Source organism: Talpa occidentalis, unplaced genomic scaffold, assembly GCF_014898055.3.
Source record: "Talpa occidentalis isolate TD23 unplaced genomic scaffold, MPIMG_talOcc4v2.1 talOcc4.12, whole genome shotgun sequence".
NCBI lineage: Eukaryota > Metazoa > Chordata > Mammalia > Eulipotyphla > Talpidae > Talpa > Talpa occidentalis.
This window is the reverse complement of record NW_023601212.1, coordinates 38,205,080-38,227,508: the sequence shown is the minus strand read 5'-3', so window position 1 is coordinate 38,227,508 and position 22,429 is coordinate 38,205,080. Positions and strand designations below refer to the sequence as shown.

The 22,429-nt window shown below is 38.1% G+C and overlaps 1 protein-coding gene across 1 annotated transcript in view; it reads right to left on the bottom strand.

Annotated features, from left to right (window-relative positions):
- Positions 1–18,393, bottom strand: part of LOC119242148 (olfactory receptor-like protein OLF4) — a 46,285-nt gene extending 27,892 nt beyond the window's left edge. Inside the window, exons 1-2 of the mRNA XM_037507919.2 lie at positions 18,295–18,393; positions 16,712–16,775 (exon numbers count right to left, since the gene is read on the bottom strand). The gene's annotated coding sequence lies outside the window, so the exon portion shown is untranslated. The remainder of the gene's footprint in view (positions 1–16,711; positions 16,776–18,294) is intronic.
- Between the last annotated feature and the right edge of the window lie 4,036 nt (positions 18,394–22,429).

The following is a 22,429-nucleotide window of genomic DNA, read 5'->3' as shown; positions in this document are numbered from 1 at the left end:
TTTCAGAGCTGATAATGATTGTGTAATATATTATGGTGCCCCTTCATTTGGTGAGTATGTGTTGATGAGTGTTATATCTTCCTGATGTATTATCCCCTTGATCATAATGTAGTGTCCATCTGTGTCTCTTTTTACCTTTTTTAATTTGAAGTCTATTTCATGTGTTATAAGTATGGCTGTTCCTGCCTTCCTTTTTGGTCCATTTGCTTGTATGATTGTTTTCCATCTTTTACTTTCAGTCTATGTTTATCTTTTGTAGTTAAATGTGTTTCCTGGAAACAGCAGAAGGTTGGATTTTGCTTTTAAATCCAGCCTGCTACTCTGTGTCTTTTTATTGATGAGTTTAATCCATTCACATTTAGAATTAGTATTGATATGTTGGAATCTGTATTTGCCATTTTTGGGATTTTTTTGTGATTTTATTCCTTGCTTTATCCTGTTCTTCTTGATCATTCCTCTGTTTGGTTTTGGCTTTCGGACTTGTAGAATTTTTTGGAGTAGGGGTTTAGTTGTAATGAATTTCTGGAGTTTCTGTTTGTCTGAGAAGGTCCATATTTTTTCTTCAAAGAGGAAGGAGAGCTTTGCAGGGTAAATAAAAGTATTCTTGGTTGGCATTTGCTGTGTTGAAGTTTGCTGAATATGTTACTCCATTCCCTTCTTGCCCGTAATGTTTCTTCAGAAAATCTGAAGTTAACCTGATTGGTTTTCCCTCATAAGTTATCTGTCTCTCTCTCTTTTTTTAAAAAAGATTTATTTATTTATTTATACAAACACTGGGTACAGTCAGAAGCGTGGGAGGGTGAGAGAACCCACCAGAGCCAGAGTGGGGAACAGAAAGGCAGACAGACTGAAATCTACTGCTGAGGAGAGCAGCGGGAATGGCAGGAGAGGTCTGTGTGCCATGTGGGACCCTCGCTGGTGCCCGGGGATCGAACTGGCGCTGCAGAGGCTGCGGGCAACTTCGTAGCCCAGCGCTCAACCACTGTGCCACCAGGGAAGGCCCAGTTTTCTGTTTCTTCCCCCTTGCCAGTTTCATTATTTTTTCCTTGTCTTGGACTCTTGCATGCTTTACTATTATGTGTCTTGCTGTAGTTTTCTTTTCATTGTGGTAATTGGTTGTTCTTTTCACTTCTTGCATGTCTATATTCATCTCCTTTTTCATGCTTGGGAAGTTTTCTTCAATTATCTCCCTGAATAATTTCTCAGATCCTTTGTCTTCCTCCTCACCTCTGGAAGGCCTATAACTCTTACATTTCTTCTCTTCAGAGAGTCTGATAATTGTCTAACAGTGTCCTCATACTTCTTCATTTGCACCTCTCTTTCTTTTCTCTTTTGGCTCTTTTTATTTCTGTATCTTTGATAGTACTGATCCATTCTTCCATTTCATGGATTCTGTTTACATTGCTTTTCCCAGAGTTCTTTATCTCCTCTAGTAATCTTTTAATCTCCTGCGTTTCTTTTCTTTCCTTTCTTAAGGTGTCAATTTCATTCTTAAGTTCAGTGATTATTTGTCTCAAATCATTTTTTTCCTTTTCATTCTCTTTCTGCTTTTTAATCATGATGATCATTAATTCTCTATCTGATAGGCCGAGAAGTTCTTCCATATCACTGTTAAGCTCTGGTGACTGTATTTCTTCTTGTGGTGTGTCCTTCTCCTGAAGCTTGATTGGTTTTTTATCTTTTTTCTTTTCCCTGTTGTTTGCTTTCTAATTAGTTCTATGCATTGGGACATTGTGCCCCTGGTGTTGGCAGGCATCTCTTTGGAGTGCTCCTTTAGGGCTGTCGGAAACTGTTTACTAGACTGAGACCAGCACTGGTAGGCTAAAACTCCACCAGCTTGTTGATGCTGTGTTGCTAGGCACTGTCCCTTACCGTTCCCTCCCTCTGTATTTACTCAGTTCCGACAGGGAATCAGGTATTTGGTGATTTTGTTCTGGTCAAGAGGTGGCGCCAGAGACCCATACTTGCTGACCTGTGCTTTTTCCCAGTGGTTCTCTGAGAAATGGGGGTTTGAGGGTGGGTGGAGGGGGGCACCTCAGTACAGGGGCTCTTATTCAAGCTGGGTGCTGTGTCTGCCCCGTGTTCACCTGGTGGTGTGTCCGCAGCTGTATGGATCCCGCGCTCTGAATTCTGCACTCTTGGTCTCAGTGTCTCAGTTCCCTCTGTACTTGCTGACCTGTGCTTTTCCCCTGTAGTTCTCTGAGAGATGGATCCTGCGCCTGGCTCTCAGTTCCAGAATGGGTCTTCCCTTGCTCCACACCTTATTTCGTTCTTACCCCTGTTTGCGTGGCCCACCCTCTCTCAGAACCTGAGGGTGTTTTGGGGCTCCCTGGTTTCCAAGTATCAGGATGTTGGTGATTTTGTTCTGGTTGCTAGGTGATACCAGAGATATTTCCTAGTGTCCTTCCAGAACTGTTTTTTTCCTCTGTGGGCCCAGTGAACGGAGTGGGGGTGGTGTGGAGTGCCTCAACGGTATGGGGGTGCTGTGTCTGCCCCGTGCCCCACCATCGTGGGGATCCCATGCCCTGAATTTCATGCCCTGGGTCTCAGTTCCGAAGCCCTCAGATACAGGATGCAGGCTATAGCCCAGTTCAGTGTCTGGAGAAATGGTGCCTTTTGCACCCTACTCCCATGTCTGGGGTGCCTGGTTTCTGATTACTCAGTGAGGGTCATTCACCTCAGTGACGACTCCCGCACATCTCCCCACAAACCTAGGTCGTGGGTGTGGGGACCTGGGCAGCCAAGATCTGTGTATGCTTTTTGAGGGTGCTGCTTTTCTGTGCAAGTTTACCGGATGGCCATGGACTATTTGTAGGTCTCTGTGGAATCCTTGTTTTCCTCTAATGGCACCTGGAGCCATTTGCTCACTTCCATGGCGATTCCCACACAGTTCTCCACAGTTCCTGTTCATGGGGTGCAGTACCTGCAATCATTCCTGTCCACTCACAGTCCCGCTTGATGTGTAATTTTTTCTCATTGTTGTTTTTTTCTTTCTGTTGGTTGGACTGTACCTGCATTGTAGGTGGGGGAGGGAGTAGGGTTCTGAGCTTTCTTCTCTTTTTGTCCTCTTTTATGGCAATTTTCCTCTTCGTACAGTTTGCCAGAGTCATCAGTTTATCTTCCGTGTCCTGGTTTTCACAGGTACCTGCTGCTTTTCCTCCCTATTAATTTTTTTTTTTTTAATGGGAGGACTTACTCGTAGCGTTTCTCCACCGCCATGTTGATCCCAACTCTGGTTCTTTCTATTTCTGTATCTTCAAGAGTACTGATCCATTCTTCTATTTCCTCAGTCCTGTTTTCACTGCTTTTCCAAGAGCTCTTTGTCTCTTCCAGTAATCTTTTAGTCTTCTCCTTTTCTTTTATTTCCTTTCTTATAGTCTCATTTTCATTCTTCAGTTCATTCTTCAGTTCATCTCTTTATACTTTCTAATCATAATGATTATTAATTCTCTATCTGACAGGCAGAGAACTTCTTCCATCTTGTTGAGCTCTGGTGACTGATTTTCTTTTTGTGGTGTGTCCTCCTCCTGCGGGCTTGCTTGGTTATTTATATTTTTCCTTCTCCCTGCTGTTTGCTTTCTAATTTGTTCCCTGCATTGGGACATTGTGGTATTGGTGGGCATCTCTTTGGATTGCTCCTTCAGGGGTGTCAAAACTGTTTGCCAGACTGAGATCAGCACTGGTAGGCCAAAACTCCACCAGGGTGTTGATGCTGTGGCTGTGTTGCTGGGCACTGTCTCTTACAGTTCCCTCCCTCCATATTTACTCAGTTCCAGCAGGGAATCAGTTTGTTGGTAATTTTGCTCTGATCACTAGGTGGCGCTAGAGACCTGTACTTGCTGACCTGTGCTTTTCCCCTGTAGTTCTCTGAGAAACAGAGTTGGGAGGGGAGCACCTCAACACAGGGGCTATTGCTCACACTGGGTGCTGTGTCTGCCCCATGTTCATCTGGTGCTGTGCCTGTGTGGATCCTGTGCCCTGAATTCTGCACTTTAGTTCTCAATCTCAGGGTCTCAGATCCAAAATGACGGCTTTCAACCTGTGCAGTGCCCACTGTTATGGCACATCCCACACCCTGAATCCTGTGCCTAGCTCTCAGTTCCAGAATGGGGTCTTGCTCCATGCCTTGTTTCCCTTCTTACCCCCCATTTGCATGGCCCACCCCCTCTCAGAGCCTGAGGGTGGTTTTAGAAACCCTGGCTTCCAACTATTAGGAAGTTGGTGATTTTGTTCTGATCACTAGGTGACACCAGAGATCTTTCCTGTTCCAGAGCTGTGCTTTTTCCCCATGGGTCTCTGCGGAACTGAGTGGGGGTGGCATGGAATGGCTCAACAGTGTGGGGTGCTGTGTCTGTGCTGTGCCGTGTATCGTGGGGATCCCATACCCCGAATTTCGTGCCCCGGGTCTCAGTTCTGAAGCCTTCAGATCTGGCACACGGGCGGTAGCCCAGTTCAGTGTCCGCAGAAACGGCACATTTTGCACCCCGCTCTTTGCCCAAGTGCCTGGTTTTTGATTACTCAGTGTGGGTCATTCACTTCAGTGATGGTTCTTATGTGTCTCCTCTCGAATCTAGCTTGCAGGGGGCGCAGGGACCTGGCCAGCTGCGATCCACGTATGCTTTTCAAGCACGTGCACTTTTCTGCACAAGCTTACTGGCTGGCCTTGGGCTATTTGTAGGTCTCTGTGGAGTCCTTTTTTTCCTCTAAAGGCGCCAAGAGCCATTCGCTCACCTCCACGGAGATTCCTGCACTGTTTTCCACAGTTCCCATTCATGGGGTGCGGTGCCTGCAGTAGTTCCTTTCCACTCACAGTCCTGCTTGATCTGTAGTTTGTTCTCGCTGTTGTTGTTTTTTATTTTTTCTTTCTGTTGGTCGGAGTGTGCCGGCTTTGTGGGTAGGGGATGGTAGCAGGGTTCTGATCTTTCTTCTCTTTTCATCCTCTTTTATGGCAACTTTCCATTTTGGGCAGTTTGCCAGAGTCGCCCATTTATCTTCCATGTCCTGATTTTCGCAGGGACCTGCCGCTTTTCCTCCCTATTTACTTTTTTGTTTTTTTATCGGAGGACTTACTTGCTGTGTTTCCCGGCTGCCATGATGAAAAAAGTCAGCCTACCAGATCTTATGGGATACAGCAAAAGCCATATTAAAAGGGAAATATATAGCAACACAAGCCCACATCAAGAAACAAGAAAACCCCCAAATAAACACCCTGTCTCTCAACTTACGGAACTTAAGGAACTTAAAGAAGAGAAAGAAACCAAAAGCCAGCAGAAGAAAGGAAACAATAAAACTTAGAGCAGAAATAAGTGAAACAGAAATTAAAAAAAGATAGTCCAAAAGATCAATGAAATCATTTGTGTATAGGAAGGCTACTGACTTTTGCGTGTTGATGTTGTATCCTGCCACTTTACTGAACTGATTGATTAGTTGAATTAGTTTTTCTGTGGAGTTTTTGGGGTTCTCTACGTATATTATCATATCATCTGCAAATAGTGATAGTTTGACTTCTTCTTTTCCTATTTGGATTCCTTGGATGTCTTTCTCTTGTCTTATTGCTCTGGCTAGGACTTCCAGTATTATATTGAAAAGCAGTGGTGAGAGTGGACATCCTTGTCTTGTTCCAGATTTTAATGGAATTGCTTTCAGCTTTTCACCATTGAGAATGATACTGGCTGTTGGCTTGTCATAGATGGCCTTTATGATGTTGAGGTATGTTCCTTGTATCCCAAGAATTTCAAGGGCTTTTATCATGAATGGGTGTTGCACTTTGTCGAAAGCTTTCTCAGCATCTATTGATATTATCATATGGTTTTTATATTTCTTTTTGTTGATGTGTTGGATAACGTTGATTGATTTTCGGATGTTAAACCATCCTTGTGTCCCTGGAATGAATCCTACTTGGTCGTGGTGAATTATCTTATGGATACATTGTTGGATTCTGATAGCTAAAATTTTATTGAGGATTTTTGCATCAGTGTTCATTAGGGAGATTGGCCTGTAGTTTTCCTTTTTTGTGTTGTCCTTATTCGGTTTTGGTATTAGTGTAATGTTGGCTTCATAGAACGTGTTTGGTATTGTCCCTTCCTTCTCAATTTTTTGGAAGAGTTTGTGAAGGATAGGCACTAATTCATCTCTGAATGTTTGGTAGAATTCATTTGTAAATCCATCAGGTCCTGGGCTTTTGTTTTTGGGGAGGTTTTTGATTACCATTTCAATTTCGCTGCTTGTAATTGGTCTGTTTAGGTGTTCTATTTCTTCTTTATCTAGTTACCTATACACAAACAATAAATCTGAAGAAGAAGAAATAAAAAAAACCATCCCTTTTATTATTGAAACAAAAAAATCAAATATTTGGGAATAAATCTAACAAAAGAGGTAAAGGACCGATACAAAGAAAACTATAAAACACTGTTAAAAGAAATAGAAGAAGACACAAAGAAATGGAAAGACATCCCCTGCTCATGGATTGGAAGAATAAACATTATTAAAATGGCCATCCTTCCAAAAGCAATATACAGATTCAATGCTATTCCAATCAAAATTTCAATGTCATTCTTCAAAGAAATAGAACAATTATTGATGAAATTCATATGGAATCACAAAAAACCCCGAATAGCCAAAGCTCTCCTGAAAAAAAAAGAAGGGAATGGAGGCATCACACTCCCAGACTTCAAACTATACTATAAAGCCATAATCATCAAAACTGCATGGTATTGGAACAAGAACAGACATACAGACCAATGGAATCGAATAGAAAACCCAGAAATAAACCCACAGATCTATGGTCAACTAATCTTTGACAAAGGAGCAAAGACTATGCATTGGAGCAAAGAAAGTTTGTTCAATAAATGGTGCTGGGAAAACTGGGTCGCTACATGCAAAAGAATGAAGCTTGACCACTACCTCACACCATACACGAAAATCAACTCAAAATGGATTAAAGAACTAGATATAAGACCTGAAACCATAAAATATATAGAAGGAAATATAGGCGAAACACTACGTGATTTGCACATCAAAGACATCTTTACAGACACATCACCCAAAGCAGTGATAGTGAAGGCAAAGATAAATAGCTGGGACTACATCAAATTAAAGAGCTTCTGCACAGCAAAAGAGACAATAACAAAAACTAAGAGAAACCCCACCAACTGGGAGAACATTTTTGCACCCAACACTAATGATAAAGGACTGATCACAAAAATCTGCAAAGAGCTGATGAGACTCAACAACAACAAAGAAAATAACCCAGTTAAAATATGGGCAGAAGAGCTAAAAAAGAAACTTCTCTGAAGAGGAAATGCAAATGGCCAACAGGCATATGAAAAAATGTTCAACATCACTTGTAATCAGGGAAATGCAAATCAAAACTACCATGAGATACCATCTTACACCAGTGAGAATGGCACATATTAAAAAAACTAGCAACAACAAATGTTGGTGAGGGTGTGGAGAAAAAGGAACTCTTCTGCACTGTTGGTGGGAGTGCAAACTGGTCCAACCACTATGGAGAGCTGTGTGGAGATTTCTGGACCTACTAAACATAGAGCTTCCATATGATCCAGCAATTCCACTCCTAGGTATCTACCCAAAAGACTCAGAAACATCAATTCCAAAGAACACCTGCACCCCTATGTTTATAGCAGCACTGTTTACAATAGCTAAGCTTTGGAAACAACCCAAATACCCAAAAATAGATGACTGGATCAAGAAGATGTGGTACATATATACCATGGAATATTACTCAGCATTCAAAAAAGATAAGCACATGCAATTTGCAGCAACATGGATGGCGCTGGAAGGGATCATGCTCAGCGAAATAAGCCAAAAAGAAAAAGAAAAATACCGGATGGTCTCACTCATAGCAGGAATCTAGAAAACTTAAATAAGGGACCAGGAAAATGAATAACTATAAGAAAGTGAAAATCAGAATCAACAAAAAACTATGAAACAGAGACACTTTTGGGGGGGATGGGGGGCGGGAGGGGAGGGATTGGGATCAGAAAGGGGGGGTTGCAACTGTCTGGGGAATATAAAAATAAAATTTATTATTAAAAAAATCATTAAATGTTACACTGCTCCAAAAAAAAAAAAAAAAAAAGATCAATGAAATCAAAGTTGATTCCTTGAAAAAAAAAAAAAAGAACACAGTCTGCTAGGTTCACTAATGAAAAAAAGGGAAGAAACTCAAATAAATTGGATCAAAAATGACAGAGGACAGACTGCAGAAATTCAGAGCATAATGAGCTTACTAAAAACATTTATATGCCAACAAGTTCAATAACCTAGATTAGTTGGAAAAATTCTGTGAATTATACAATCATCCTAGACTGAATAAGGGAGAAATAAAAAACCTGAGCAAACCAATTACAAGGAAATTGAAGTAGTAATCAAAATTCTCCCAGAAAACAGAAGTCCAAGGCCAGATGGCTTCAAAAGCCAGTACTACCAAACCTTCAAAGAACTAATGGCAATCCTGCGCAAATCTTTCAAAAAAAATTGAGAGAAGGAATACTTCCAAACATATTTAATGAGGCCAACAATACTCTAATTCCAAAACTAAACTGAGACAACAGAATAAAGAAAACTATATCTAATTTCCCTAATGATACAGATGAAAAAAATCCACAATAAAACCTTAGCAAACCAAATCCAACAATACATTGAAAGGATTATATACCATGATCAAGTGGGTCTTATACCAGGAAAATAAGTCCAACATCTGAAAATCAGTGAATGTAACTCATAATATCAAGAAAAACAACAAAAAAATTAAAAAGCATATGATTATATCAATAGAAAATATTTGATAAGATTCAACATCCATTTATCATGAAAATCCTTGAAAAACTGGGTATAAATGGAACAGATATTAACATAATAAAAGCCATATATGACAAATCCACAGATAGCATCAATCTCAATGGTGAAAAACTGAAAGCCTTTCCACTAAGTTCTGGTACAAAGTAAGGATATCTACTCTCATTGGTACTATTCAACATAATATTGGATATCCTCGCTAGAGGAATTAAGCAAGAGAAAGATATAAAAGAAATACAAATTGGAAAAGAAGAAGTAAAATTATCATTTGCATAAGACATGACAATATATGTAGAGAACCCTCAAGGCACCACTGAAAACTAATTGAAAGTATAATACCTAGGAGGAAACCTAGCAAAGGAGTAGAGAAGGATCTATACAAAGAAAAGTATAAGACATTGTTAAAAAAAAAATGGAAGGCACAAAGAAATGGAAAGGTATTTTCTGATCCTGGATTGGAAGAATCAACATGGCCCATGTCAAAAAGTCCAGAAACAACAAGTGCTGGTGAGGGTGTGGGAAAAAGGAAACATCGTCTACTGTTGGGAATGTAGACTGTTCCAGCCCCTATGAAAGCAGTGTGGAGGTTTCTTAAGATTAAAATGGATCTTCCATATGACTGAGCAATACCACTTCTATTTATTTATTGTAGAATACAAAAACACTAATTTGATTGGAAACCTGTATTCCAATATTTATTGCAACACTATTTAAAATAGCCAAGCTATGGAAAAAACCCAAGTGCTCTATAACAGATGAGTGGATCAAGAAGCTGTGGTATATATGCACCATGGAATACTACTCAGTGATCATAAAAAATAAACTCATGCTCTTTGTGGTACATGAATGGAGTCAAAGGATTATGCTAAGCAAAATAAGCCAGAGAGAACAAGATAAATACTGCATTTGTCAATTATATGTGGAATATAGAGACACAAAACAGAAGTGCAAAAACAAACTTTGAAACCTATCCTTGAAAGCTGACCATAGAATTCAGGCATCTAGAGGCAGAAAGGAAATGAGAGGGGGAGGGGAAAGGAGAAGGGAGTATGAGCGCAGGATGAAGACAGAGAGCAAAATGGAATATGGTGGAGAACTATAGGTGTGTTGGTGGTGGATGCACTAAGATGTCTACGCATGAAGGGGGGAGATCTTATAATTCCAAGACACTAACAAGGACACTAATCCAATGGCACTTCTATAAAAAATTAAGGACACTAATCCAATGGCACTTCTATAAAACAAGGACACTAATCCAATGGCACTTCTATAAAAAATTAAAAAAAAATCCAAAACGTGATGTACATAATAGAAACCTTATGCAAAAAATCATACACTGTATGGATCAATTTTTATGAAATATCCAGTGTAGATAAATTCATGTAGACAGGCACAAATGGTGGATTCCATGGACTGGGACAAAAGGGGATAGAGAGAGAAACTGTTATTATATTGTGAAAGTGGTTTTAACTTGGAGTGATGGACATGTTTGGAATAGAGATTGTGATTTCCTAACAGTGAGAATATATTAAATATCACTAAATGGTTTGCTTTAAAATAACTTTGTTACATGAATTTCAAAATTAATGAATAATAAATTATTTTTATAAAGGAGAAATTAAGATATTCCCAGATAAACAAAAACTGAAATAGTTTGTTGCTAGTAGACCTGCTCTAGAAGAAATGTTAATGGAAGTCCTTCAAGGAAAAGAAAAAGGAACTTGAAGTTTCATGAAAAAATAAATAACATCAGTAAAGATGGCTGCACAGGCAAAAAATCAAATGAAATTCAGTGTTACTGTATTTTGGGGTAGTAAGTCCTCAATCATAAAAGGTAGACAAAAAATGTTTGGAAAGAAAATAAAACAGTATTTTTGGAGGTAAATATAAAGAAACACTGAGTTTATAGTTAAGAGATGGGAAGTGCATTAAATTAACCCCTAATTGGATTAGTAAAAGGAGAAAAATTTATAAGATCTGAAGAGAAACCAGAGTAACCCCACCCCCAATTGGATTAGAAGGCTTTCTTTTTAGTTTTTCCCCCATTTATGTGGCCAAATTTCTTCCTGAATACAAACAGGACCAAGATTTAGATCTCCTTTTTCTTCTGCCCAATATTTTCCCTGTCTTATACATTTAAGGTGTACCACAATGTGCTATATAGAACACATTATACAAATGAGTGAATGGCTAAATAAATGATATCTTTCAAGTAACACTAGGTCCTGTACACTTGGCCATTACATCTGTAATTTCACAAACATTCCCTGCAATATCCTTATATTTACTCTTCTGCGAGAGGCCCTAGATACTAGACAGAAAAGGCTTAGGTTGTATGCACACCTGCCTCACTCTTAAGTCAGGAATTTTCTCATTTTTCTGGCTGCCTCACTCAGACAATACTTTACAAAGAGCAAAATAAAAAAGAAGCCTGATTATAAGGCATGTTGAATATTTTTTCATATGCCTGTTGTTCATTTGCATTTCCTCTTTGGAGAAATATCTTTTAAGTTCTGCCCATTTCTTGACTGGATTGTTTACTTTGTTTTTGTTGAGTTGCTTATAATCAGGGAAATGCATATCAAAACCACATTGTGATACCACCTTACACCAGTAAGAATGGCACATATCAAAAAAAAAAAAATAGCAACAACAAATGTTGGCAAGGATGTGGTGAAAAAGGAACTCTCCCACATTGCTGGTGGGAATGCAAAGTGGTCCAACCTCTATGGAAAGCTGTCTGGAGGTTTTTCAGCCTACTAAAAATGGAGCTACCATATGACCTGGCTATTCCACTCCTAGGGATCTACCCAAAGGACACAAAAACATTGATTCAAGAGAACAGCTGTACCCCTATGTTCTTTGCAGCACTATTTACAATAGGTAAAACCTGGAAACAACCCAAAATGCCCAAAAATAGATGACTGGATCAAGAAGATGTTTTATATATACACAGTGGAATATTAACTCATAAATCAAAAAAGATCAACTCATGACATTCGCAGCAATGTGGATGGAGCTAGAAGGAATTATGCTCAGTGAAATAAGCCAGAAGGAAAAAGAAAAATATCAGACGGTTTAACTTACAGGAGGAATATAGGGGAACCAAATAAGACATCAGTGTAAAAAAATAATAACAATACAAAACAAAAACAGATAATTATAAATCCGACACATACTTCAGGGGAGGAGGAGGGAGAGGGATCAGAGGGAAGGAGGAGCACAGGGGATTGTGGTGATGGTGCATGGGTGCACTGGTGAAAGAAATTCTATGAGGACTACACTGGGGGTTGGGGGGAGCAAATATTGTTTAAAAATGAACAATGATGTAAATATTAAAAAAAAAATCCTAAAATATGAGCAAGCATCAGGGATACTGAGTTCCTACTGTTGGAAAAGATTTGTGCTCCAAGTAGGCATTAAGAAAGAAGAGGTTAAGAATGAATGAGTTGTAAGAATGAATCCCCTTCAAAACCAGGGACATGTAATATGCAGAATTTTGAGAAATTTCCCTTTCAATATTTCGTTAACCTGATAGTCCACAGACGACCTGATTAAAAAAACTTCCCTTCCCTGCATATGTCTCTCCTACAGTACTTACTATAACATGCTGGCATCCCATGATAGCATCACTCAGTGCTTCTGGCACTAGCCACATGGTATCTTTCTCATCTCTATGTGATTTGTGTGTCTCTTATAAGGACAATTGTCAGTGGATTTAATCAAGAGTGATCTGGTTAGTACAGAATAATCTTGTGATTCTTAATTATATATATAAAGATACCTTTTCCAAATAAGGTCACATTCATTGCTATTGAGGGGTTAAGGAATGGACATATCTTTTGGGGCCACAATTAAATCCATTATACTTTGTTCCAATAAAATATTTTTAAGAAAATATCATGGGTCAGGTTTATATTTTATACACAGTAGTTTGTTGATCCCTGATGTAGAGAGTAGATTCAGACATAGGGAGCAATAAATAAAAAACATCATTGCAAAATTAAAAGAAAAATTAAATATAACATGTTTTCTAAATTAAAGCTGACTTTGTTCTAAAGATTCACCTACTAGAAGGTCCAGGAAAATTATATCACTCAGGTTCAGCACAGTTTCCCCAGACCATGACTGATATAATTGTCAGATTCATCCACCATCATGCCTCTCTCTCTAACATAGATTTTTCCTATGCCAATGTGCCAATTAAAGTAAGCCTATCTTAGCATGAAAAGAGGATCATGTGAAGACTCAGTCATGAACTGTACTTTGGTTCTTGTGACGATACTTCCAATAGCCTTCACAGAGAGAATACAAACAATTATGTTACTCAGGTATGTGATTATCACCCTTTTGACCACAACAGCATAATGTAAACTCAACAAGAATGGCCTCTATTCCATGTGGCCTCTCATGTAGCATCCTAGCTCTAACCTAGCTATTGTCTGTTAGAAACAAGATATAAGAGAGTGAGAGGGAGATGCACTGCTTTGCAAGGCCTAAGGAATTGGTACACAGTTAGGTGCACTTACTGCTCAAAGTGAACCTAAATCACTGGTTTGGTTAATGAAGATGAAAAGGCATATAGCAATGGTTACAAATATAGGTATAGAGGAAGAACTCAGCATTTTTTGCAAATGACCAATTGCACTTACCACTCTCCTTTTCTCTCATAAGAGTTCCCCTGTTGGCCTCTTTTGCCTCCCACTCACCACCTCTAAGGGTCTTATCTTATCCATTATGCTTAAAAGACCAGGCATCTAGGTCTACCCCTTTTTCTCTTCTCTCCTTGGTCTCTGTTTGAAGGGGACATAGGATCCTTTCCAGCTGACTTTGGTCTAAAGATGCTCAGCTATGCCAAAAAATTGTGCCACATGTGGATCTGAATTATGAGTAAATTATGCCAAGCTGACATGTTCAGATAAGATTCCTTTTTGGTCTTTTTTTGACAGCCCAAGTAAGCATCAGTCCCCTAGGAGTCTATGTAATTTACTTGTTGTTCAATTCCGTATTATCCTTCTATGCCAATTAGTCTCCTGAAACTTAGAAGCAACACAGTTTGCCCTATATTTTCTCTGTCTTCCTTTTAGGGAGGCCCAGAACTAGGCTGAGGTAAGAAAGCTATCTAATCTGTTCACTTACCAGCTGTAAAAATAGGCCTCAATAACTATAAAAGCCAGCAAAAGCAAAAACAAAAACAAATAAAATGAAACCACAACATCACCTGTGGGAAAAGTGGAAACAGTTCAACTCTCTAAGGCACTGATACAGATATCTTTCTTAAAATAGGGAAATTTAAACTAGCGAAATAGGCAGACAAAAAAAAAAAATACATGGCACCTTGAGGCCTCAAGGGACTATGATATCACAAGGAGAGAAAAGCTCTCCAGAATATAATGACAGAGACAGGGAATATTGCATTTCCCTATTAGATAGAGGTCAAAATTTCTACAATGAAGAATATCAAAGGGATAGAAAGAAAATACAGAAAGACAAGTCAAAATGGAACAAGAACATTCAAAGAAATGAATCAAAGTAACAACAGAAAACAGAAAAACAAATTAATAAGCTCAGGAAAAAAATTAACAGATGGTAGAAAATTGAAGGTTTAAATAAAAATCAACAGAGATTCAGGATGTAAGTGAATCAATAAATGAGATCAACAACTAGAAAAAAATATGGAAGCAGAATAGACCAAATAGAGGCTCCATTAATGACCTTGAATACATAGAGGAAAGGCAACATAAGAGTGATGGGTATCCCAGAGGGGGATAGACGTAGAAGAGAACAGAGAACTTATTCAAAGAGATATTAGAGGAAAACCTCCCAAACTGGGGAAAGAATTAAATATTCAAGTTTACGAAGCTAAAAGAACCTGGCTATCTAATTACAATGAAGACTATACCAAGACATATATAGTACTGAAGCTACCAAGAGCTCAAGACAAAAGAATGAACACTGACTGTGAGTGGGGAAAAAGAAAGTAACTTAAAAATGTACTCCATCATTTTAGTCAGATATAATATAGGCAAGGAACAGATGGAATGACATATTGAAAATATTCATATATAAAAACCCTCAACCGGGCATCCCCTGATGGCACAGTGGTTGAGTGCTGGACTGCGAAACTGCCTGCAGCCTCTGCAGCACTGGTTCAATCCCTGGCCACCAGGTGAGGGTCCCACATGGAGAGACAGACCTCTCCTGTCACGCCCACTGCTCCCCTCAGCAGTGTATTTCATCAGTCTGCCTGTTCTGCTCCCTGCTCTGGCTCTGGTGAATTCTCTCACCCTCCCGCGCTTCTGACTGTACCCAGTGCTTGTATAAATAAATAAATAAATCTTAAAAAAAAAAAAAAAACAAAACCCTCAGCCAAGAATGCTATATCCTGCAAAATTCACTTTCAGACATGAGGAAGAAATAAAGGCCATTCCAGAAAAACAGAAGTTGAAGGATTTTGTTAATGTAAGGTCTCCTTTACAAAAATATTGAAAAGAGCTCTTCTATCAAATTTGAAGAGAACAAAATCCACAAAAAAATATGAATGAGGAAATAGAAACAGAAAATTAAAGACAAAATGGCAGTGTCAAATTCATATATATTAATATTCACCCTTAAAGGAATGGACTGAACTCATCAATCAAAGGGCACAGAACTGATTGGATCAAAAAAATAAACCTACCTTTCTGCTGTCTCTAGGAGACTCATCTGAGCTCCAAAGATAAATATAGGCTCAAAATAATAAGCTGAAAAAGGATCCTACAAGAAAATGTTACCCTAAAAGTGCAGGGACATTATATCATGTAAAATAGACTTCCAACTAAAAAAGATAACAAGTGATAGTGATAGACATAGAATAATGATTAAAGGATTAATACATCTGGTGGACATAACACTTATCAATATATATGTACTAAATGAAAGAGTATAAAAATATTTACTGCTAATAAGGCTAGAAATGAATATTGACAGCAATACAACCCACTGCAACAATGGGCAGATTAACCAGAAGGAAAACAACAACAACAAAAAAATCACTTAAACTATGAAGTAGAGCAGATAGACTTAACAGACATTTATGGGGCACTGTTTCCCGCCCCCCTAAAAAGATCTGAATAAACTTTTCCCCCCTCAAGTGCACATGAAGCATTCTCTAAAATATAACATATGTTGGGTTATAAGATTGTGTCATTGATCGGTGAATATTGAAATCATATCAAATATCTTCTCTGATCAGAATGCTGTGAAACTAGAACTCAACCACAAAAAACTTAAAACCCCCCTAAATATGTGGAGACAAAACAACATGCTACTGAATGATTATTTGGTTAACTAGGAAATTAAAGGAGAAATTAAAAATTATCAGCAGAGGGGCCTCTCTCACCACAGGTTAAAGTCTTAGCTCTATCAAGCTATCACCAGCCACTGAAGCATGAGTTTGTTCCCTGGCTAGGGAGCTAACCAACATGGTGCAGCAGACCTCTCCTGTCTCGCCCACTTCTCCCCTCAGTGGTTTATTTCAGTAGATCTGCCTGTTCTGCTTCCCACTCTGTATTTGGTGAATCCTCTCATGCCCCCCTGCACCTTTGCTCTCTACCCCAGTTCTTGTATGCATAAATAAATAAAATAAATCTTTTTAAAAAAGAAAAAAATTATCAGCAGAAAAAGAAATTAAAAACATGACTTATGAGAACATATGGATACAGCAAAAGCATTACTAAAAAGGAAGTATATAGCAACAACAGACGAGATCAAAAAACAAGAAGGAACTCAATCTAACTTTATAAAGAACTAGAAAAGAACAAATGGAACCAAAAATCAGGAGGAGGAAAATAATGAATATTAGAGCAGAAATAAACAGAAATCAAAAGGATGCTACAAACTTAGAACTTACCGAAGAGTAGAAATTATAACAGATGTTTCAGATATGCAGAGAAATATGTCAAAGTAAAGAAAATCTGTAAAAAATTGAATAAGGGGATTGTTAGAATCAGAAAATTAAAGACAAAAATGGCAGTAGAAAATACCCATAGATGTAAATGGACCAAATTATCCTAAATATAAATGGACCAAATTTGCCAGAAGGCACACAGTGGCTGGTTGGATTAGAAAACAAAAACCATGCCAAATCCACAGCTACCAGATATTTAATGTTGAAAAATTGAAAGTTTTCCCTTTAATATCAGGTGCATGGCAAGGATGTCCATTTTCACCACTGTTATTCAAAATTGTCTTGGAAGTTATAGCTAGAGATATTATGTAAGACAAAGATATAAAAAGAATCCAAATTGAAAAAGAGGTAAAGAAGCAAAACTATCACTATTTGAGATGACATGATGATCTACATAAAAAACCCCTCGGGATTTGACTAAAAAAGCTGTTAGAAACAATAGTCAGTACAGTAAAATGGTAGGCTACAAAATCAATAAACAACATAGAAAATCAAGTCTGTTGTAGTCCTATATACAAATAATGAACTAGAAGAGAAAGAAATAAACATTCCATTTATAATAACATCAAAAAAATTAGATACCTAGGTATAAACCAAATAAGGGAGGTGAAAGACATGTTTAAAAAATCAACAAGATATTAAAATAAATAAAAGATAAAAACAAATGGAAAGGTATTGCTCATGGATTTGAAGAATTAATATAGTTAATATGGTCAATTTATCTAAAGCAATAGAGATTCAGGGCAACCTTTATCAAAGTTTCAATGGAATTCTTGAAATAGAGCAAACATTACTAAAAATCACATGGAACCACCGAAGACCCTAAATTTCCATAGCAACTACAACAACAAAATGAATGGAGGTACCACACTTCCAGACTTCAAACTATACTATAAAGCAATAGTAATAAAAACAGCATGCTAATGGAATAAAAAGAGACACAATGGAATTGAGAGTCTAGAAATAAACCCATACTTATATGGACAGCTAATCTATGACACAGGAAGTAAGAGAATACAATGGAGAAGAGAAAGTCTCTTCATCAAATGGTGCTGGGAAAACTGGACAGCCACATACAAAAAAAATGAAATCAGAACATTCTTTCACATCACACACAAAAATTAGCTCAAACTGGATTAAGGACAGATGTAAGACAAGAAAATACAAAATGCATAGAAGAAAACACAGGCAAAATAATCCATGACATTGGCTAAAGGGATGTCTTTGGGGACATAGCAAGTAAAACAAAAGCAAAATTATCATTAAAACAAAAAGCCATCCTACTGAATTGGAGAAAATATCTGTACATCATATATCTAAAATGGAGCTGATATCTCAGACCTAGAAATAACTCATACAACCCAACAAAAAGAAAACAAAAAAATCTAATAAAAAAGGGGCAGAAAAACTAAATAGACACATCTCCAATGAAGACATACAGATGGTCAATAAGTACATGAAAAAAAGTTCAACATCACTTGTCATCAGAGAAATGCAAATTAAAACTGATAACGGAACCCAGCCACCTTAGCAGTCGGAGCTGGCATTAGCAGTGGTATTCTCTCACTCTGCTGCTCCATCACAAGTCAGTTGTGGCAGGTGCTCCTCAGAGCCCAGTAACTGCCCTTTTGTCACCTGTGACAGTTGTTCTTCAGAGACCTTTTATGTAACAATATACTTCCTGGATTATGGAATGTACCAATCAGGTGTGAGCTATGAGCTGATTGGTGCTAAATGGTTGGAAAATGGTCCAATCAGACTTGTGGGTGGCACACCCTGAAAGAGCATATAAGCCAGGGTTGGAGGGAGTTAAAGGAGGGGTGATGCCAGCTCCCAAACAGGAGAGATAACTGCAATCCCTGAACAGGACAGATAGTTCCAACCTCCGAAGGAAGAAGAAAGAAGGGGAAGACTCCATTCCTGGCCTCTGAAGAAAGAAGAAAAGAAGCATCTAGCAGCCAGGCTCCAAGAAGGGAAGAAAAGCTGAAGAGTTCTGTCAAGAGACCAGGCCTCTGGTTCTGTCTCTTACATTGCCTGAAGGGAGCACCAAAGGCCAAGGGCCTGGTACTTCAAGGAGCTGTTTGTTGTTGGTGTAGCCTAACTAACTCACAAAGAGCTGTAACACTTGGTATCTCTGACAACACCTCTGAGGGACCAGTAGTGATCATCACTAGTGGCCAGTGCTGTCCAGCATTCCTGGTAACTTGTTGTGACCATCACTGATGCTATCTGGGTAAGATAGCTGCCACTTGTGGATACAGTAAGCTCTTTGTTTCCCCGTTTGTAAAAAAAACCCCATGGTCATTGTTCCTGGAGCCTGAGGTCTCACAGTTATGTACCTGAGAACACACAGGCAGTGACCTGTCCTCTTATTGGGCACTGTCCTTTGTTAGGCTATAGCTCATAGGCCCTTCTTGTATCAAAGAATACAAAAATCACTAATTTGAAGGGATATATGCCCTCCTAAGTTCCTTGTAGCACTATATTTACAATAGCTAAGTTTTGGAATTAGCCTAAATGCCCATAGACAGGGCAGTAGGTTGAGAAGCTGTGGTATAGATACACAATGGAATACTACTCAACTGTTAAAAAAAGATGAATTCTTGCTATTTGTGACAACATGGTTGGAACTGGAGGGAACAATGCTAAGTGACACCAGTCAGAAAGAGAAAAACAAGTACTGGATGATTTCACTCATATAAAGAAACAAAGGAACAGACTCAATAAACCCTAGTAATATGACTGTAGTCTGGAGGCTACTAGAGAGGAATGGTGGGAGTTGGGAAGAAATGCATCTATCACAGAGAACATGGGTGCCTTGGTGGAGGGTGTGGTGTGATAATACAGATCTGAAGAAGTTGAACATATTCTATTAAATCACATGCAGTATTTTATTATTATTATTTTAATTTCATATATTATTACATCATTTTTCATTTTTGCATGATGTATGCATTTTCATCTTGGTTATAGTCCCCATACAATTCCCAATCCCCCATGTTTTGATCCTACTCTCTGCCCCCCTCCCCATAGTGTGTCTCTGGTTTATAGTTGCTTGTTGATTTTGATTTTTACTTTGTATTAATTAGTCTTTTTCCTGGTCCCTTCTTTAGGTTTTCTAAATTCCTCCTATGAGTGAGACCAATCTGGAATTTTTCTTTTTCTTTCTGGCTTATTTCGCTAGCATGATCCCTTCCAGCTCCATCCATGTTGCTGCAAATTGTGTAAGTTTAACTTTTTTGATTGCTGAGTAATATTCCATTGTGCATATGTACCACATCTTCTTGATCCAGTCATCTATTCTTGGGCATTTGGGTTGTTTCTATAACTTAGCTATTGTAAATAGTGCTGCTATAAACATAGGGGTGCAGATGTTCTTTGGAATTGATGTTTCTGTGTCCTTTGGGTAAATACCTAGGAGTGGAATTGCTGGATCATATGGAAGCTCTATGTTTAGTAGGTCCAGAAATCTCCACACAGCTCTCCATAGTGGTTGGACCAGTTTGCACTCCCACCAGCAGTGCAGGAGAGTTCCCTTTTCTCCACATCCTCACCAACATTTGTTGTTGCTAGTTTTTTTAATACATGCCATTCTCACTGGTGTAACATAGTATCTCATTGTAGTTTTGATTTGCATTTCCCTGATTACAAGTGATGTTGCACATTTTTTCATATGCCTGTTGGCCATTTGCATTTCCTCTTTGGAGAAGCTCTTAGGCCCATTTTTTGACTGGATTATTTATTTATTTATTTATTTAGTCTCATCAGTTCTTTGTAGAGTTCATTTTTGTGCTTTGGTGAGAGGTAGTAGCTAACCTTCATTCTTTTACATGTAGTGACCCAGTTTTCCCAGCACCATTTATTGAACAAACTTTCTTTGCTCCATTGCATATTCTTTGCTCCTTTGTCAAAGATTAGTTGACATAAATCTGTGGGTTTACTTATGGATATTCTATTCAGTTCCATAGATCGGTGTGTCTGTTCTTTTCCAATACCATGCAGTTTTGACAATTATTGCTTTGTAGTATAGTTTGAAGTCTGGGAATGTGATACCTCCATTCCCTTCTCTTTTTTTTCAGGAGAGCTTTGGCTATTTGGGGTTTTTGGTAGCTCCATATGAATTTCATCAAAAATTGTTCCATTTCTTTGAAAAATGTCATTGAAATTTTTATTGGAATAGCATTGAATCTGTAAATTGCTTTTGGTAGGATGGCCATTTTGATAATGTTAATTCTTTCCAACATATAAACTGGGGATGCTTTACATTTATTTGTGTCTTCTTCTGTTTTTTTTTTTTTTTAAATAATGTTTTATAGTTTTCTTTGTATAGGTCCTTTACCTCTTTTGTTAGGTTTATTCCCAAGTATTTTTTTTTTTGGTTTCAATTATAAAAGTGATGTTTTTTTTTTATTTCTTCCTCTTCAGATTTATTGTTTGTGTATAGGAAGGCTACTGATTTTTGCATGTTGATTTTGTATTCTGCTACTTTACTAAACTGATCTATTAGTTTGATTAGTTTTTCTGTGGAGTTTTGGGGTTCTCTATGTATATTATCATATTATCTGTGAATAGTGATAGTTTAACTTCTTCCTTGCCTATTTGGATTCCTTGTATGTCTTTCTCTTTTCTTATTGCTCTGGCTAGGACTTCCAGTATTATATTGAAAAGCAATGAGTGAGAGTGGACATCCTTGTCTTGTTCCAGATCTTAATGGAAATGCTTTTAACTTTTTGCCATTGAGAATGATATTGGCTATGGGCATGCACAAAAACCAACTCAAAATGGATTAAAGAACTAGGCATAAGACCTGAAACCATAAAATATATAGAAGGAAATATAGGTGAAACACTACATGACATACACCTCAGTAACATCTTTAAGACACATCACCCAAAGCAGTGATAGTGAAGGCAAAGATAAACAGCTGGGATTACACCAAATTAAAGAGCTTCTGTACAGCAAAAGAGATAACAACCAAAATAAAGAGACACCCCACTGATTGGGAGAAAATATTTGCATAAAGCACTAATGACAAAGGACTGATCACAAAAATCTACAAAGAGCTGATGAGACTAAAAAAAAAAAAAAAACAAAACAAAAAGTAAACAATCCAGTCAAAAAATGGCCATAAGAGCTAAAAAGAAACTTCTCCAAAGAGGAAATGCAAATGGCCAACAGGCATATGAAAAAATGTGCAACATCACTTGTAATCAGGGAAATGCAAATCAAAACTACAATGAGATACTATGCTACACCAGTGAGAATGGCACATATTAAAAAAAACTAGCAACAACAAATGTTGGTGAGGATGTGGAGAAAAAGGAACTCTCCTGCACTGCTGGTGGGAGTGCAAACTGGTCCAACCACTATGGAAAGCTGTGTGGAGATTCCTCAACCTGCTAAAGATGGAGCTTCCATGTGATCCAGCAATTCCACTACTGGGTATTTACCCATAAGACATAGATACATTAATTCCAAAGGGCACCTGCCCTCCTAGGATTATAGCAGCACTATTTACAATAGCTAAGTTATAGAAACAACCCAAATGCCCAAGAATAGATGACTGGATCAAGAAGATGTGGTACATATGCACAATGGAATATTACTCAGCAATCAAAAAAGTTAAACTTACACAATTTGCAGTAACATGGATAGAGCTGG